General features: G+C 42.6%; 1 protein-coding gene and 1 pseudogene across 7 annotated transcripts in view; one reads left to right on the top strand and one right to left on the bottom strand.

The window, feature by feature from the left end:
- Positions 1-20,561, bottom strand: part of TANC1 (tetratricopeptide repeat, ankyrin repeat and coiled-coil containing 1) — a 263,697-nt gene that overhangs the window by 170,254 nt on the left and 72,882 nt on the right. The window lies entirely within an intron of this gene.
- On the top strand, positions 1,225-6,191 carry LOC103786525 (glutathione S-transferase Mu 3-like; annotated as a pseudogene).

Here is a 20,561-nt window from a genome sequence, read left to right as displayed (position 1 = left end):
ACTCCTGACCTCAGGTGATCTGCCTGCCTTGGCCTCCCAAAGTGCTGGGATTACAGGTGTGAACCACCGCACCCGGCCTACTTTATATTATAGACCAAAGGCACAGGTATAACTCAAATACTGACCAAACAGTCCCTGAAGTTCTGCCCCATAAAACCTTAGCCTCTATGACAGCAAGTAGAACAAAGGTACTGTTGAACTCAAATACTTAAGAATAAGTCTTTGAAAATGTGAAGAACGTCAGATGTCATTTCTTTCCATTATATATTTTTGAGGAAGAGAGTGTAGGGGAGAAAAGGTATCTTTTTCCTCACCCATGGCAAAGTTCATGGCTGACACCCCTATAACAAAAAGACAGATTAACAAGAGAAAGGCATAACAAATTTATTCAACCAAAGTTTTGCATGACACAGGAGCCTTCAGAAATGAGGATCCAGAGACTTAGGAAACTTGAATTTTTACGCTTAAGTACAATGAAGAATGGACAGCCACGTAGAAGCATGATTGAACAAAAAGGGAATGAGGCCTAATAATTGGGGTGGGGGCCCTTAGCAAGGCCTGCTTGTCCAGATTCTTCTTGTCCTCTGGGTACAGGGCAGGACCTCTCTGGAATGAGAGTCTTATAACTCACTGTCAGGTGAGATAGGTCAGAGAATTCCTTGATGACCATGCTTCAGGGGAGAAAAGCAAGGGGAGGTCAGAGGGACCTCCTTTCTTCTGCAGTTTCTCTTATATGCCAAGGTGCCATATTGGGGGGTATCCTGTCCTGAGCCCCAACAAAAGGAAAGACCAGCCTCTTTGTTATTACAACTAAAAGTTACTACAACTAAAACTGACTAATAGAAGTAAATTTCCTGTAACGTTCATTGAGGAGAAAAGGTGAATAGGTAACATTACTCTGAGAGGGCCAATGGCCTGAAGTCACCTAAATTTCTACTATCATTCAACATGTAAGTTTTCCAAATGTCACAGATTCTTCTTTTAAGCCCCCCAGAAGTTAAATAGACTATCAAAAGCTTACTTTTACTTCTGGTATTTCTCCTTCAGCACACCAAGTCTTTGGGGACAGGCACAACCTCTCTACATTATGTATTCGAATTCTGCACAGCATGTTGAGTTGGCATATAAAATATAACAAAAAACACCCTAGACAAAATAGTAAGATGATTCCAAAACAAGACAAAATCTATTTCAGTCTGTAATCACAGTGGCAATATCAGAACCATGACCACCTTGTCTGAGATCATAGAAGAGTACTGGCAGTAAAACGTTTCTCTTCTGGAGTGCCATACTGCCTATTTACACAATTTCAAGTGGAATCTGGGAGCTGAGGGCAGAGACTATGTTTATTCTTTAACAGATACAAACAGAAGCCAGAACACAGGCTTCGCACCCACCCTGTTCTCAGTATTTGTTGACAGGCTGCAATGAATACAGATGTAAGATTTCCTCCAAATCAAGCAATTAAAAAACATTTATAGCAGTTTATAATTGACAAAGAATATTCCTATATATTCACACTTGCAAGGAATGCAAGAAAATTCAGTTAAATCCATGTGACATCAGACAATGAGATATTAGGGAGGAAAATGCTGCATTTAGCAATGTCTCTTCATATCCACATCTGAATTAACCTTAGAACCTCAGTCCAGTTACCCCAAATACCTAAACACACATACTCTGTGCACGCTCTAATGAAGAGGCTTCTCCTATCAAACTATCCACCTGGCCTCAAAGCAAAATTCTCTGAAGATGCTGCGTTTGTCAAAAATAATAAAGCCAGAGTAGCAACATTTACAAGTGAAACACTGTAAACTAAGGTACATTTAATTAAGACATTTTTCTTCTTTGCTTCAAAGAAGCATCAAAAACATCCTCAGTGTTAGAAGCTTGAAAAGTTCTTAAAACCTAGTTAGTCTGACTCACGTAACTAACAGTCATGCCTTCTGTATAACACCTTTAGAACTGTTCTTCCTATTAGCAACAAGAAAGTAGTGGTGGTAGCAGGGAGTCTGAAGCAGCCCACAAAATAAATAATACAGACTAAAGCAAATAAGAAAAAACAAAGCGTAAGAGACCAAAAAAAACCAAAAAAAAACAAAAACCACAAACACACACACACAAAGAGGTCTGCTAGATGGTACACTGGCTGTTATCTAGAAACTCATGGAAAACCCTGTACACAGAAATTTCCTGAAAGCAAGAGCCATGTCTCATCACTCCTAGGAGATCCTAGGAGGCTGGGAAAAACCAGCCCTTGATGAGTTTTTGACATTCCAAGATTTCTCTCACACTTTCCCCCACTTTAGTAGAGAAATCCTAGGAATTGACAGAGACCTTGCCAATATGACTGGAAACAACTAACGGAACTTCTCCAGGATCCAGATGCTTCATCCAGAAAAGTGTGTCAGGGTGCGGGGGATGGCTAGAACAACTCGTAAATAATTGTGACAAGTAAATAATTGGCCTTTGGTTCTTCTTTTTTTTATATATTTGGCTTTTTTTTAGAGAGAGTGTCTTACTCTGTTGCCCAGGCTGGAATGCAATGGCACCATGACAGTGACAGTTCACTGCAGTCTTGTCTTCTCAGGCTCAGGCTATCTTCCCATCTCAGCCTCCAGAGTAGCTGGGACTACAGGCATGTACCACCAAGACCAGCTGCTTATTTTTTCATAGAGATGGAGGTCTCATTAGGTTGCCCAGGCTGGTCTCTAAACTCCTGGGCTCAAGTAATTCTCTTACTTCAGCCTCCCAAAGCACAGGGATTATAGGCATGAGGTACAGCACCTAGTCTGGTTTTTCTTAATTTGCATAGCTGGAAAATATGACATTAAACTATAATTTATTCTCTAAGACACATAGATCCAGTCATTTATTCTTTATTCAACAACCCATTCTACAAACTGAACCTCTATTCTACTATTCTATTCTTTATAGTTTTGTCCTAAGCAAAAACACTTCAGATTTAAGTATGAGTTATTAAAAAGCATAGTAAATTTACAGTCACAAGTAATATGAATTTAAAAGAGTTCTGGGCATGAAATTGGAAATCAAATGCTTAAGTTCTGATACACCAAAATTAAGTGGAAACTACTGTGGTGAAATCACCTTCCACCTATATTTAAAATATTCTGTACATTCATATAGGTTGTTTCAGGAAGAGTTTCTACCAAAACAAACAAACAAACAAACAAAACACCTTACCTTAGCCAGTATTTCAAGTTACTAGAAAATTAGTATTTTGATAAGTACTTGGCAGAAAGAAAATTTCACTTTTGGAGGAGAAGATAAAGAAGTTGCTTCCTTCTAAGTACAAGAGCCATCTTCATATACCTGTAAAGGGATTTGTTCAATCCAAATTCTAACACCATCTCTTCCATAAAGCCTTCTCAGGCCACAATGGTCAAAAGATATGTTTTCTCTAATTCTACATCCTGCCTTGTTCTAATATGATGATAGATCAAAATTATGGTGAAAAATGTTGAACTCCACAAATCCCCCATGGCATCTAGCAATGTACCTTACACACAACAAACACTAAAAAAAAAGTCTTTAAATGAGTGGCAGGGTTATTATGGAAGGGAAATCAAAATCAACGGCAATTCTCTTCCAACAAGGAGTTTGGACTAATAATTTAAGAATTCTGGTACCAAGTACTAATTCCCAACTTTATGGTCAAAATAATTTGGTGTATACATGAAGAAGTGCACATTTAACATAGTAAGATCTGTTCAAATATCAGGCTTTCAGAAGCACTGGCTGCAGGTAGGTTTTATTTGGGTATTTCAAATAGGCACACAGAAGGGATAAGTGCAAAGACAGTAGCCAAAAATCTGAAATCAATACACTCTCCTTCAAAAAAAGGAAGGGTTCAGAAAGGGCAGCATTTCCAGCAATAATCATGATGTCTCCCAGGCCAATGGCTACTGTGCAAGGCAGAGCTCAGTCTTGCAGAGAGCTCCTGCTCACTTACAGGCAGGAGTTCCCTGTCTTCATTTCCCTGTCACCTGAGTGCTCCCTAGCTGAGACTTACCTCCCTACCACAGCAGCAAAACACGGCTAACTAGAAGACAAAACTCCAATATTGTCACTAGTACTGTACATCATCCAGGTATTTACATAGATGTTTAGATATATTAGAGAAAGCCAAAGAATTTCATAAGCCCACCCACTTCAAAACACACCACAGAATCACCTCATCTTAGAAGCCTTCTTCATCTTATTTTAATTGTTTATACACCTGCTTCCTTCACCAGGCTTTGGGCCTCTGAATGGTCAGACCCTGCCTTGCTCCCCACCCCAGCAAAGTATTTGTTTTCCAATTTCAACATCAATGAATGGTTGTGGAGAAACATAATTTTAATCTATAATTTTCAAAGGGAATTATTGTACCTAAAAACAGACTGTTATCCTTTAATAACTTTAAGTAAAATTAATATCCTTCTACAGGCTATGAGCAATGGAGAAACTTGCCCTGGCTCTCCTGGACCAGCAAGTGGCAGAAATTGGGTTACAACCTAATTTTCCAATTAAGGAATGAGTGTTGGGTTAGCAATTGGAGGTTTTCATTCGACATACATTTGTACGTTGCTACCCTGTGCCAAACAACAAGGGACACAAAGGCAAGTACAATCTGATAGAGGAGGAAGACAACATGTGGCCAAACATGAGCAGGAAGCTAAAAACATTCATGCCTCCATTTTGTCTACAAGGTAAAAACAAGGTAAGAGGTGCAGTGAAGGTTCAGGATAGCCCTGTAGATGAGAGGAAGGCAAGTAAGAGATTAAAAGGACAGCTGGCTGGGCATGGTGGCTCACGCCTGTAATCCCAGCACTTTGGGAGGATCATTTGAGCCCAGGCCTTTGAGACCAGCCTGGGCAACAGAAGGAGATTCTCAGAAAAACCAAAAACAATAAAACGGACAGCTGAACAGCTCTGATCATCCAAACTAGGCTGCAGACCAGGCCATAACACCCGATTATGAAACTGCTCCTATCCTCAAAGGCTCACAAGTAGCATCATCATATCGTGCAACTCATCTATGGTTCTGGGTTAGTGGAATATTTGCGGGCTGGCACAGACCATTTGCCTGCTCCTGTAGTTCACAGATATGTCCTATGAGGAGAAATGGTACACATGCCAGGAAACTCCTGACTATGACTGAAGCCAATGGCTGGATGTGATATTCAAGCTAGACCTGGACTTTCCTAATCTGCCCAACTTCATGGACGGGAAGAACAAGGTCACCCAGAGCAATGCCATCTTGTGCTACACTGCTGGCAGGCACATGTGTGGTAAGACTGAAAAGATTGAAGTGGACATTTTAGGGAACCAAGCAACCAGTTTCTGCAAACAACTGATACAGCGCTGTTACAACTCTGACCATGAAAAACTGAAACCTGGCCAGGCGCAGTGGCTCACACCTGTAATCCCAGCACTTTGGGAGGCTTCTCTTTTCTCGTGGATCACAAGTTCAGGGGATCAAGACCATCCTGGCTAATACGGCGAAACACTGTCTCTACTAAAAATACAAAAAGTTAGCTGGGCGTGGTGGCGGGCGCCTGTAGTCTCAGCTACTCAGGAGGCTGAGGCAGGAGAATAGCTTGAACCCGGGAGGCAGAGGTTGCAGTGAGCCGAGATCGCACCATTGCACTCCAGCCTGGGCGACAGAGCAAGACTCCATCTCAAAAAAAATAAATAAATAAAATAAATAAAAACCAACCCTGAAACCTCAGTACTTGGAACAGCTACCTGAACAACTGAAACAATTCTCCATATTCCTGGGAGAAATTCTCATGGTTTGCAGGGGAAAGCTCACCTTTGTGGATTTTCCCATCTATGACGTCCTGGATCAGAAGTGCATGTTTGAGTCCAAGTGCCTGGATGAGTTCCCACATCTTAAGGCTTTCATGTGCCGTTGAGGCTTTGGAGAAAATTGCTGCCTACATGCAGTCTGACTGCTTCTTGAAGATGCCTATCAACAACAAGATGGCCCAGTGGGGCAACAAGCTTTTATGCTGAGCTAGAGGCAGACTTGCACTGCTAGTTTTGTTTCATCCCGTCCCTAGGGGGCCTCCACTCTTTTTTGTTCTTTTAAATAAACAGCACTTGGGCTAAAATAAATAAATAAATAAATAAGCTATGCTGTGCAATTCCCTTCTCTGACGCTCAGCCCCAAGAACCATCCAGGGATGGTCCAGAGAATGCAGGATCTGATCAATGATCAGGAGTTCACAGTGCAGGGGCCAGTACAGGAGTGCTCAGAGTGGTGTGCTGTGAAATCAAGGCTGGTCAGGAAGGGAATGAAGCCCTGAGAGGTAGCTAGGATAGCCAGAGAGAAAAAGTATGGTGTCTCAAAGAGATCAAAGAACAAACACAGTCGGAATAAATGAATGAGGAAGTTGAAAGAGTCTGGTTCTTTTTAAAGAATTTTTAAATTTTGGATGTGGAACAATTCCAGACAATGATAAAGCCCACAGGATTAGTAAAGGCAAATCTGTGATGTGAACCCAGGCCTGACTTGAAAGCTCAGGCACTGAATAGCTGCCTCCAAAGTCCTCAATGAACTGAGGGTAGGGGGAATAGGGAGGTGATCAGGACAGCACAGAATACACGCCTCAAAGAAAGGGAGGCTTTGCATGAGGATGAAAGTGTAGCAGTTATGGATACCAGCATCACCTCAGGGACCCAGTAGCCATGCAGCTAAAAAGCTCCTGGAGAACCACCTAGGGTTTGAGTATGAACCACAGTCTGATCGTGGTCTCCTCCTCTCACATAACTCAGTAGAAGGCGTGGCTAGGGCCATAGAGTCTTCCCTTGTGTAAGGTTTAGGGCAACCGGAAACCCAAGTCCCAATCCTCCTTATGACAGTTAGCTCCACAACAACCACACTCAGAATTACATTCTCTTTTCCTTTCTCCTTCCTGTTGTTTCCCACTTGTGTCATACAACAGAGCTACAATCCCCAACTTACACTGCCCACCTTTCTGATGTGCAATCGCAACTCCCAGAATACAGGTAGAGGCATTATGTATACAAAGTGATTCTGGACAAGTTGTTATTTCACCAAGAATACTGTTCCCTTTCCTGCTGGACTGGATAATTTCAGGTCTCTTCCACCTGTAGGCATTATAATTTTTAAGGGGGAAACTTTCTTGTTCCTAAGACCACTGTAAGCACAGTACATAATAAACCATCATCACAGATGAAAAAGGAACCCCTCAGAGGAGGCCACTGTATGCGTGATAAGCTTTTACTACGAAAAGAGACCTTGAGGACATTTTCAAAAAGTGTTAAAAGGCACTCAATCAATGCCAGCTGAATGAAATTTGGTATTATAAACCTAAGGAAATTAAAATTTTTAAATTGCACTGGATCTGGCCTCAAAGTGAAGGGTCAGACAGCCTCAAAGATGCCTGTGAAAGGCAGCTATTCATCACAGAATGATCTCTTGCTTATGTAGCTGACAGATGGATCTTTCACTTAATGCCCAGAATATAAGACATCAAAAACACTCCTCCACTTGCTGAACAAGGTTATAACCTCCCCAGGCCCTAATTTCATTAGGATTGGAGTTCTCAATACCCACGCAGGGTTTTAAAACTCCACCAGGTGATTCTAATGTGCAGCCAGCAACCCTTATTTACCACTATCCATATGCCTGGCCCTGTTCTAAGCACTTACCATGCATATACTCATTAAATCCTCACAACCACCGTCTGAGGAAGGTACTGTTAATCTCCATTCCACAAAGGCACAGACAAGCTAGTGACTTGCCCAGGGTCACACAACTCAGTGTGCATCCAGGCAGTCTTGATCCCCAGCCTGACCATGCAGTCAGTCTACCAGGCCTCCTTTCAGTTGAAAAGAAGAGAGACCAGCCCCCAGGGAGTGGTGAGAGTCAAAGGCAAAGCTGCTCAACAGGTGGAAAAGATAAATTGGCTTTGGCCAAACATACACACGGCTCACACACACTTCACTCCTAGAGCAGCATCCCATGCTGCAAATCTATCCTGAAAAAAACAAAAACACCTGCCTCCACTGAGAGACATCTACAGTACAGTCCCTCGAGTTATCAGTTATTTCAAACTACAGTGCTGTCCATGTGTGACCTGGAGGCACCATGCAACAGAACTCATGCCAAAATGAGCAAGCTCTTGAGTTCATTAGCCCACAGGGGGAGAACCCTGGGAGGTGGGCTACAATGCCAATATGGAGGATTTGGGGAGACAGACACCTTTGTGTCATACAAACAATGCTGCCCCTATTCCTAACACTTACCCAGAAGTTAGCAACTATGGTATTCATGAAAAACCCGGAAAACTGCCTCATTTCTTGTGAATAAATTGTATAAAGCTTGTTACACAGTGACAGGATGCAGTGAGAAATGGCCTGATGATCTCAATGTCTTTCTCTGGGCAATTTTATACAGTCTAATAAATTTAGTGAGGTTTTAACCTTGGATATCAAGTTCTAAATTAAACCAAGATATGCCTGCAGTGATACTGCAGTGGAGAGCTGAATCAAATTCATACAAGCCACACAGCATCATCTCTTCCCATAGCTAAAGCAATGACATCAGCATATGCATCACTGCGCTCTCCTCTGGAATTTGTAAAGGAAACCATTCTTGGCCATAAACATTTGGTTGCAGTAAGCAGTCTCACAGAAGCCTGTGAGAAAGGGCATATGGGCAAGGACAATAGCTTTATTTTTTTCTCTTTTTTTTTTTCCCTTAAGCTCTGTTGGACTTGAAGGCTTAATTTTTTAATTAACTCCAACAGCCCCAAAAGGGGAATACCAGAGCTCCAGATGATAAAAGTCACAGACAAGTCATGCTAGAAAACAAAGGCCAACTATGTTAAGACTTAAAAAAAAAAAATTCAGGTTTAATGTTAACAAATCTAGTCTCAAATGAGGATGAGAAAGACACAAGGGTGCCATATCCAAGGCATGAATCTGTAACCTTTTAAGTTCCATGGATGGCTTCAGCAATCTGTACCCTCAGAGTGTTTTTGAATGATTTTTAAGTAGACAGTCTTATTACAAAGAAAACTAATTATATTGAAACACAGATAGCAAAATGTTCAAAAAGCAAACCTGATACACTAAAGTATGCTTAACGCATAAATAAGACACAGCAGCAGGTTTTATAACTACTGCAGTTTTTAAAGCAGCGATGGGCATAAATGTATTTTAAACTATTTCCACAATATGATACAAAAATCAGTTAATTTCCATGTGACAAAGTTACATGTCCTGTTGATCTTACATGGTTGGTTGCCCACTTTCATGATTGAAGCAATGGCTATATTTTGGCTAGAGGTTAGTGAAAATACAGTTGAGTTTTTCTCCACCCATTCAAGTTCACAGATCCCTTGTCTTAGTCCATTTTGTACTTTTGTCACAGAATATCATGGAGACAGTAATTTATAAACAATAGAAGTTTGTTTATAAACTTCTATTTGGCTCACAGTTCTGGAAGCTGGGAAGTCCAAGATCGAGGAGCCCACTTCTGGGGAGTGCCTTCTTACTGCATCATCCCATAAAATTCAGAAAATTAAACAGTAACTTACTGATTGGCACACATTAGCAGGAGCGAGTATGTCACATACACGCCACTGCTAGCAATTAAAGGCAAGTCCCATGATTCATTTTCAGAATAGTCTGTAAAAGCCCTATTTATCAAGAATGTCCATCACCACCAAATTACTATCTACAAAAACCAGGCCTGGCATGACAGGAGAAAGACTCCAGATATTTACTGTGACAGACAATGTACAAAAACAAAATGCCACATTTCATATTTGAGACAGGTGTTTTTAATACACGCTGTTGGTTGTATTGTTTTCTTGGTGCTCTCCTCACTCTTTTTGAAAGTATTTGTGCTCTGGAAACTGCAGTGTTTCAGTTAACTGGATCAGGCTTCCTAATGAATGTGGTACCCAAGGCTTGGCCTCTCCCACCCCCACTGCCTCATACAGTCACAGGCCATTCCCCAGCTGTATGCCCTAAATCAGGGGATGCCCATAGGAAGATAAATATAATTCAGAGTCCAAAATACACGGACTTAAACTGAGCCATTGCCAATTTCTCATGGATCCTGGGTAACCGAGATGGTTTTTGTTTTCATGGTTAGGAACAGCTGCAAGAGCGCAATACTCTTTCTAGACTAATAAAATAACCTAAGTCTGGCTCAGTATTTCAGCTGTGGCAGCAGCCAAACTTCCCAGAATGGTGCAAGCCTCGTGCAGTTCTGGAAGAGCTGGGGTGGTAGTTCTGAACTAAACTGAAGGCATCCAAACCCAACCCAACAGCAAACACACACACACACACACACACACACACACACACACACACACACACACACACCACTTCAACTAAATTTTGAATTAGAGCTAATTCCTATGGGTGGATATGACATGTTATTTGTAGGGGTCCCATAAAACTAATCAAACCTATGAAGTTTAAGCCTTATACTTGAAGGTATGTTACGTGCCATGTATGAACATCAGATGTTTTTCCTCTAAAACCCAGTGAAAGATTCAATTAAAGCTCTTAGTAACTCTGCAGTGAAACCTTTGATCACTGATTCTGTCATCACTTCTCTTAGTATGAAACATCTCAGACCTAAAGAACAAAAATCACTATTGTGACGCAGCACAGAAAACACATGCACACATACATACACACAGCTTTCTTTTCTTGGGGAGGAATAGGGAGTTGCAGAAGCTACTTTTTCCACAATGAGAACATTCTTTATACACTCTTGTACATGTAGCCGAGTTACCAAGTTATTTCCTAAATGTAAGTGTGTGGTCCAAATGTCTCCCACTAAGGAAAAACAGCCCAATTAGAACCCAGTGGAAAACAAGACACATGTTTCTTGAATGGCTTTGAATTAGAGACAGTGGATGTAAAATTGTTCTAGATATAATGAAGATGTTGCACAGATGTACTAAGTTTTCATGGTCTCAGCAAAACATCTTCCTGGTACAGCAAAATATGTCAGTCTGCAACAAAGCTGGATATAAAATAATTTTTAAAATATCTGATTCTTGTTTTTATGCAGTAAAACTTCTCAAGCCAACTCTCTTTTGCCTTCTCACAAACCTAACAAAGCCCATATTTCAATGTACTGATAATTCACTAAAAACTATAAAACTGCATTCATCTCTAATTGACATCACTTTTTATAATCCTCATATCATAAATCAATACAAATGGAAGATTTATCGATACAAATGGAAGACCTTTACTTCACAAATCCAGCAACCAACCACAAAAGCAATGGCAGAGGTAGAGAAACTTATTTCACAGACAACCTCCTGTTTAGTCCTCACAACTACCAGGTGGGAACTATAATTATCCTCTTTTGACAGATAAGGAAATTGAGACTTAGAGAATCTCAGCAGCCTGCTCTAGGTCACACCTTAGCTCTTAACACCTCATTCCACTTCTTCCTTTGCAAGAAAAACATGCACTAAAACCATGCCTTGGCACCCTAAGCCTTGGATTTCCAGATAAAATGACATTCAAGAACAAGTCTCTGTTACACAGCATGGGGCCTAAAGATAAATGGCAAAACTGCAACGCTGTTCTGATAACCTGGTTTAATTTAAAACTATATCACAGGCTGGGTGTGGTGGCTCACACCTGTAATCAACACTTTGGGAGGCCAAGGTAGGAGGATCACTTGAGTCCAGGAGTGTGAGTCTTTGTTTCTACAAAAAGAAATTTTTTTTAATTAGCTGGGAGTGGTGGCACATGCCTGTAGTCACAGTACTTTGCGGGGCTGAGGTGGGCTCATTTGAGCCCAGGTGTTCGAGGCTGCAATGAGCTCTAATCATGCCATTGCACTTGAGCCTAGATAACAGAGTTAGGCTCTTAAACAAAAAAAATTATGTCACTATGTATTCCTAAGCATTTTCACTTACTCTTCTGAAAGAGAAACAAATGCTGCACTCCCAAGCACCCAATCCCATATCAGTCTATTCTTGGCTCTCTTTCTCTGTGCTATCATCCTTGGAAAAATGACCAGAATACCCACTTCAACTGCTGCCTGTATGCAGGCAAGTCACAAATCTGTTTCTCCATTCTTTATCTGTGCTACAGTTACACGACTTTATTTCCAACTTGCCGTCATCAGCCCTGGCTCACATACCCCAACATGTCCAAAACTAAACCCATCTTCCTCTCCCCACTTCCAAAACCCACTCACTAGTCTGGGTCCAGGTTCCTGCTGATAAAGCACCATCCTTTTTAGTTCATGAGACTCAAAGCCCCTCCTCTTTCTCATGGCCTCCCTTCCTTGTCTGGTAAACAGCCAAACAGGTCTCCGTCTCACCAGTCCTGACTCCCCTCCATTCGCTTCCACCATTCTGGGGAGGTCCTCACTATCTCTTGGGTGGACTTCAGGCTGAAACCTGTAACGTTAGGCCAGTTAAGTGCATCAGAGTTACCTGGGGGACTTGTTAAGAGGCAGGCTGCTGGACCCCACCCTCGACGGTTCTTTAGGTCTGGGGTACAGCTACCCTGCTGATGATGAAGCAGTCCCTCATGGTCCACACTCCCAGGAACCACTGTTATTATACACTGTCCTCCCTCCCTTTCTACAACACTTACAAAAATTCTTCTTGAATCTTAACATAAACCAATGTAACCCTTGTAAAATCTGAACATTTAGGTCTCTGATAACTAAGTTTGGATGGTAATGGCTACCAACTGCCAAGGACCTACTGTGAGTCACAGTCTGTCAAGTTCAGTCAAAACAACTGCAAAATACACAGCACTGCCCCTAAATTTACAGGACAATTTTATAAGAAACCAAGACTTTGAAAATTAAACAATTTCTAAATTCCACAATAATAGATTGAGTTTATCTATGTATTAAAAGGGCCCTCTCCTTAGACACACTCTAAAAACCAAATATGATGGAAGAGGGAGACCTATGAAGAAAAAGGAGCATTTCCTTTTCAGAACAGGGCAAAAGGAGGGACCTATGAGGAAACAAAACATAAAACGGCCAGGTCTCAATTTACAGTTCATTGTGGTACAGCACAAAAGTCCATCCATGCTCCCAAGAGCAATTTAACAGAATAAAGAGGGCCAATTGTGGTGGCTCATGCCTGTAATCCCAGCACTTTTGGGAGGCCAAGGTGGGAGAATGGCTTGAGGCCAAGAGTTCAAGACCAGCCTGGGGAACATAGCAAGAGCCCATCTCTACAAAAAGCTTCAGTAGACTCTGCTTTCGTTCACCCGCCTACACCCAAAAAGGTTCTGTATGATTTTTGTAGATCATATCCTTACCTGTTCTAAACTAGTTTTACTAAGGACTAACAAAATTTAGGTCTATATGTGCTATAAACAAGGTCGTTTCTTGCCTTTTCTGCCTGTGCAAGAATGATCAGCATCAACATCAGAAATCCAGGAAAATTTCTATGTTCACATTGTCGTTTATTAAAAAAGAGGGCTCATGTAAGCCAGCAAATGATCAATTCCCACAATTGAACACAACTTTTCAAAAATGCCCTGAATTTAGAAGCACTTTCCTGTACGGCATTCCATTTCCTCCTCATAAAAACCCTCTGAGGGTGAGCAGCATGATCCTACTGTCCTTGTCTCAGGCCACCCAGCTAATAGACAGTTCACGGAAGAGCCAGGGCTGGTATCCAGACGAAGCCACAGACAACATGGACCATCAAGAGTCATGTCTTTACCACTAATTATAAGAAAAAATACACATTAACAGATTCAAATATGAACAAGACCAGTTACTGCCCCCCAAAGCCAATCTACTTGCCAGATATCTACAACAGTGCTGTGGCATTATAGAAACAACTCAAAACAAGGTGGCATGATACCAAAGGCAAAGGTGTTGGGGTCAGGTCAACCAACACCAGCCCATGTGGTCTAAACCCCAACTATACTGTGCTTTCCTTGCCCTGTGCCCCTGGGCCTGGACACAAGCTCTCTGACCCTAGATTCCTCACTTGTAACAGAGATGACATCCCTCAGAATAGCTGTGAAAAAAAATCAGAAATAAAACATGACAAGTTTGTAGGACTATACCTAGCATGAAATATATATTATAGAAATGGTCACTAATGTGTTGTATTATTACACTTGTTTATATAGGCCCAGTGATGAGTTTTAAACATTTATAATTAAATGTTAGTGGTGTGAAGTCCCAAAATTTGAGACAGGTCTCAATTTAGAAAGTTTATTCTGCCAAGGTTAAGGATGCATGCCCTTCAGACAGCCTCAGGAGGTCCTGATGACATGTGCCCAAAGTGGTCAGAGCACAGCTTGGTTTTATACATTTTAGGGAAACATGAGACATCAATCAATATATGTAAAATGAACATTGGTTCGGTCTGGAAAGGCAGGACAACTGGAAATGGGGAGGTGGCTTCCAGGTCACAGGTGGGAGACCAACTGTTGCATTCTTTTGAGTTTCTGATTAGCCTTTCCAAAGGAGGCAATGAGATATGCATTTATCTCAGTGAGCAGAGGGATGGCTTTGAATAGAATCAGAGGCAGGTTTGCCCTAAGTAGTTCCCAGCTTGAATTTTCTTTTAGCTTTAGCGATTTGGGGGCCCAAGATATTTTTCTTTCACGGTGGAATGACTTAAGTTTGCCTTTTCCTTCTTTATTTAGGAAATTAAGATAAAATGTAATCAGCAATTTTAAAATGGGGCTGAGGGAGGGCTGAAGGATGAATCACAAATTTCTGGCTTGAGTGACAGGGTAGAAAGTAGTGCCAATGACCAAAATGGGAAAAGCAGACAAGCGTGGGGTGAGTGGTTTGGAGTGGGGAGCAGGAAGCAGGCAATAACTGGGGGGGAAATGAGTTCAGTTTGGATATCCTGATTTAAAAGTACCTATGAGTCATCCAAGCAGAAATGTCCAAAAGATTGTCTAAGAGGAGGATGAATTCAGAGAGACCTGGGGGGTCCATGAAGTGTGGATGGTGGCTGAAGCCACAGAATTATTGAGGTCTCCCCCATAAAGGCTGAGCAGACTAAAAGAAAACCACCAAGGATGAACCAGGAACATAAGGGCAGATACAGCAGGACCTAAGAGGAAATTAAAGAAGCAAAAACAAAGCAGTCGAGTATGGTGCAAAGGGGCGGGGCACCATGGTTCATGCCTGTAATCCCAGCATTTTGGGGAGGCCGAGGCAAGTGGGTCACTAGAACTCAGAAGTTTGAGACCAGCCTGGGTAACATGGTGAAAACCCGTCTCCACAAAAAATACAAAAAAAATTAGCCAGGCCTGGTGCCTCACGCCTGTACTCCTAGCTATTTGAGGGTCTGAGGTGGGAGGATCGCTTGAGCCCAAGGAGGCAGAGGTTGCAATGAGCTGAGATTGTGCCGCTGCGCTCTAGCCTGGGTGACAAAGCTAGACCCTGCCTCAAAAAAAAAAAAAAAAAAAAAAAGTAAAGAAAAGAAAAGAATGGTACATAGGAACCCAGAAGAGAAAGCTTTGATGAGGAATGATCAGCAGAATCAAATACTACGGGAAAAGTCATGTCAAGGACTAACAAGTGACAACAGGCTTCAATGATCAGAGGCCATTTGGGACGTCGACAAGGGCAGTTTCTATTGAGGCCAAGGAAACCAGGAGACAGGCCATCTGTAGGGTCAGTCCCTCCTAAATTGTAAAATTCTTTAACTTCAAAACTGAAACTCACCCTTCTCCCTCAAACCCACCAAATTAATAAAATATCAAATAGCAATGTGTTGCAAGGTTTTCTTTCACAGAAAAGGAATTTGCAAAAGAGAGACGCAGTCTAAAACCACAAAACCATTTAACATGATTTTTGCTATTAAGTTCCTATCTATTTTCTAAAGTTGGTCCCAGGGAAGGAGAAAAATTAGTGAATTCTCTGCCAAACAAAAACTGAAGGGGGAAAAAAACCCCCACAACTTTCTAAATAAATTTCCTTTCTGATAAATCTCTATGGGCAATACACTTAAATTGCTATTTCAATGTTACTTTGAGAAACGTGTTACCACAGGAAGAAAGGCTTGGTTTCAATACGCAAATCTATTGTAAAATTCCATTTAAGCAGATTTCCACCTGTATTTCTCAGTAAGCCTAAACTCTGGTTGAATTTAGTAAATTCCTCTTCCATGTCATTTTTCTTGTTCTTTGTCATGTTAGAATCATAGAAAATGCTATCGCATGCAATTTTAAGTGAAAATTATAAAATAGTTTTACGATATGAATTATGGCACAAGGGAATGTTTGGGTTGGCAGTGTCAACTGGTTAAACAGGTCAGTGGAATTCAAAAAAGTTCCCCTAAACATCGGCTCAGGCTAAGAAAGAGGTTTTTAAGTTTACTCCCCATACAAATATTTTTCAAAAGTTACATATCTCAAATATTAATGACTATTATAGAATTGTCATTAATATAAAGCAAAAAAATTTGAAGATCTGAGGCTTCTGAAATACAGTCCTCCAAAAATACTACTCACTCTTTGTATGCATCACTGAATTTAAGCAGACAATTTCTTCAGATCTTCTGGTAACTAATTTTATGTATCCTTTAAACTCTTTATCATATGTGGCTATCTTAATTTTATTTATTTATGAGACAGTCTTGCTCTGTCACCCAGGCTGTTGTGCAGTGGTGCAATCTCGGCTCACTGCAACCTCTGCCTCCCGAGTTCAAGCAATTCTCATGCCTCAGCCTCCCGAGTAGCTGGGACTACAGGCATGTGCCACCATGCCCGGCTAATTTTTTTGTATTTTTAGTACAGACAGGGTTTCGCCATGTTGCCCAGGCTGGTCTTAAACTCCTGAGCTCAGGCAATCTGCTCACCTCAGCCTCTGAAAGTGCTAGGATTACAGGCATGAGCCACTGCGCCCGGCCCATATGTGGCTATCTTACTTCATGATATACACTATCACCTCTTGTGGAACTTTAAAACAACAACAACAACACAGCAGGGACTCCTCCTCCCCCTAATTCTAGTTCAGCACTCCTCAAGTGAGTCCCAGTATCCTAATTTTTAAAGCTTCACAGGAATTGTGATATGTACTCTGCTGCCCTGCCCCTGTGGAGAAGCTCCGCCTTTTGGCAGGATCACCCAAAGTTCTGGGGAGCAACATGGCCACTGCATTCCTCATGGATAGCAGGGTGTGGCAGGAGAACTGAATGCAGAAAATGAAATCCTGCTGGCAAGTCACACAAAACAGATGGCAGAGTACATGGGCACATCTCATAGACATTTCAAGAACTCACAGCAATTTGGAAGCTCCTTTTATCTTGACCCCCATCCCCTTGGGGCAGTATTTCCAACACCCATGGAGAAGGGAGCCGGGTGTCTCCAATGCCCCCAGTCAGCCATTTGGTCCTGGATGTCTTGGGGACTCCTGCTTGCTGCCTCCACTGTGCACAGCTAGGCATAAATAGCCAGTCTTCCAAGCTGTGCTCACTTAAGATGGGATTGGAGGCACCATTCTCAGCCAGGTCTCTTTCTTAAAAGAGGGAGTATCTGAGTCCTACTAGATGCTAGGCATTGGAGACAGAATGCAAATAAAAAGATGACTAGAACAAAGATCATATACATTAGGCGCCTCCAGCCTCGCCAAACCTCTTGAAATAGTTTTAAGACAGGGTTTCATGCTGTCACCCAGGCTGGAGTACAGTGGCGCCATCAGAGCTCACTGCAGCCTCAATCTCCTGGGCTCAAGCGATCCTCCCACCTCAGCCTCCCGAGTAGCTGGGACTACAGGTGCATGCCACCATAACCCAGCCATTTTTGTTTTGTTCTGTTTGGTTTGGTAGAGATGAGGTCTCGCTGCGTTGCCCAGGCTGGTCTCAAGTGATCCTCCCACCTCAACCTCCCAAAGTGCTGGGATTACAGGCGAGAGCCATTGTTCCTGGCATTAAAATAGGTATTTCTGTTTCATAACTTACATATAAGACTACAATACAGGGAGATCTCAGCACACGGTTAGCAAGTTTCCCCAAGTTCCTAAAGCCACACAACTAGAAAATCCTCCTTGAAACCCAGGGGAAGAAGAGGGATGACAACTCAGAGTAAGTTAACAGGACAGTCTGTAGAACGGGCATGAGGCAGAACCTATGCCAGCTTTAACTGACATGACCCCAAAAAGCCAATCTATGAAGAGCATTTGAGGTAAGGCAACCTGTAAATGTTTCCTTATTTGTCTTCCAGGAGCGATAAGGAGCCTTGTCATTAAACTTTAAGAAGTTTTTCACGGGGAATAAGGAGTAGAAGAATGAAAATGATACGGATTAGACAGCCAGTCTGACTTTATTAAAAATGTGAAAATTTTATCAGTTATACTTCTGACAACTGTACTTAAACTGTAAACAAAGATACTAAGCCATTCAATCAACATATATTAAATGTTTTCAATGGAAAAGTACTGTGCTAGACACCATAAAAAAGGGATCCAAAATTCTAAAATGGGCACAAGTCAATAAAATTAGGAAAGCTTCAGAAGAGTGCACTAAAGCACGCATGTTATTAGTAAGAGTGCTTTAACACAGTAAGATAATGATTTACTTTAAGTTTCTTCGAAGAAATCTGATTTACTTTCAAAGCCCTCAAAATTTACCAAGAATAGCATACCTTGAATACCTGGCCTGTCAAAGCATGGATTCCCTATAAGCACATCCCTGGTCTCAACTCTCCTCACCCCACATGCCACTTGCTTGCAACAGAGAGTGGTTGTCTCCCTCACTCAGGGATGCCCATAAGTTCCTCCCAACAAGATGACCATAGAAAGCTGGCAAAAGAACTGGAAAAAAGAAAACCCGTCAGCACTCTTCCCTATGAGACGAGAGGCACAGAGTTTATAAACACCAGCTCTGACCTCCCCAAAAATCCCAAAGCAGCAGTAATGGAGAAAAAGACATCACATGGACATACTGTCAAGCCCAGTAAAAGCAGAGTGACCGGGGGTTGGCAAAACCAAGAGAATCCATTCCTTCCTCAGATGCTCACTATCTAAGCTGAGTCAGGACATCAACCAAGAAGCACCTGCTCTTAAGCAAGGTACTAGATGCATCCGGTTTACCACCACTATCTCAGGTTTTCTGTTTATGTGATGCTAATAGGTTTACAGCCCAGTCCACAACGAAATGTTTTAAAGGTTTAAGATAACATGCCAAGAACCTCTCTCAAACCCTTAGCATGCTGAAGTCCTCCTAAGCACCTCCTTCCCCTATCTCCTGCCTCACCGCTCAGGAGTCCCAGGTTTCTACAAAATTCACCATTCCCAAACACACCACTCAACTTCACACCTTTGCTCTTTCTCTTCCCTCAACCTGAAACCCCCTCTCTCTCTGGAAATTAGTCATCCTCCAGGTACAGCTCAAATATCACCTGCATGCCCACGCCACCCCCCACGGAATCTTGCCAGCCCTTTCTCTGTGCTCAGAACACCCGGTTGGCCTCTGAGTTGCAGCACTGGCTTCATTCTGCCTGAGCTCCCCTCCTACCAGTCTCTCCAGGGCTGGTCTTCCCTGGCATCATCCACCACCCTCCCCCTCTCACTCTCATCACAAGCAGAAGCAGATGCTCCATGCACGCTTGCTCATTGAAAGATTCCAACAAGGAGCTCCTGTGACTGACCCAGAGCCTATCTCCCTGGGAAGTGTCCTTTTCACTGCTACACGTCCTGGAGAACATTCGTTTTCAAGGGTGCTCTCCATGTTCAAACACACCACCAACTAGGCTCCTGCCCAAGTCAATCCTGCCGGGCTTCACTGCCAGAAAGAACGGGATCATGTGCAGTCACGTTTGGGCCAAAAAAACCACCTTGGCAGGGCACCAGGGTGCTAACAGGTTTGTGCGTGCCGAGGCTGGGTGGAGGCCTCTCCTCCTCCTAAGTCTGTTTAATGAGGAGCTCCAGAAGACCTGCTGCCTTCCCCACCAGGACTTCAAAGATGAGAACGGAGAATAGGAGGTTTCTCTGGAAGGAAACCAGGAAGTAATACAGGGGATGGGTTCAGCCTTTCCCTGACTTCAGGGTCAGCTGAGATCTCATTTGAGCCAAGCACAGAGGAGAACCCTACATGAACCAGGTGGTCACCCCCATGTCAAATGCCTAATGTTTCCTCAAAAAAAGTCTCAACTCGAACATGGGGTAGGGTTCCAAGATGGCTGAATAGGAACAGCTCCAGTCTTCAGCCCGCAGCGTGACTGACACAGAAGACAGGTGATTTCTGCATTTCCAACTGAGGTGCCTGGTTCATCTCAACTGGGACTGGGTGGACAGTGGATGCAGCCCACAGAGGGCAAGCCAAAGCAGGGCAGGGCATCACCTCACCCAGGAAGTACAAGGGGTCGGGGAATTCCCTTTCCTAGCCAAGGGAAGCCGTGGCAGACTGTACCTGGAAAATCGGGACACTACCACCCTAACACTGCACTTTTCCAACTGTCTTAGCAAACGGCACACCAGGAGATTATATCCTGCACCTGGCTCAGCGGGTCCCGCTCCCACAGAGCCTTGCTCACTGCTAGCACAGCAGTCCGAGATCGAGCTGCAAGGTGGCAGCCTAGCTGGGGGAGGGGCA

This window comes from Pan paniscus, chromosome 13 (genome assembly GCF_029289425.2).
Source record: "Pan paniscus chromosome 13, NHGRI_mPanPan1-v2.0_pri, whole genome shotgun sequence".
NCBI classification, from domain to species: Eukaryota; Metazoa; Chordata; class Mammalia; order Primates; family Hominidae; genus Pan; species Pan paniscus.
This window is presented reverse-complemented; position numbering and strand designations above follow the sequence as displayed.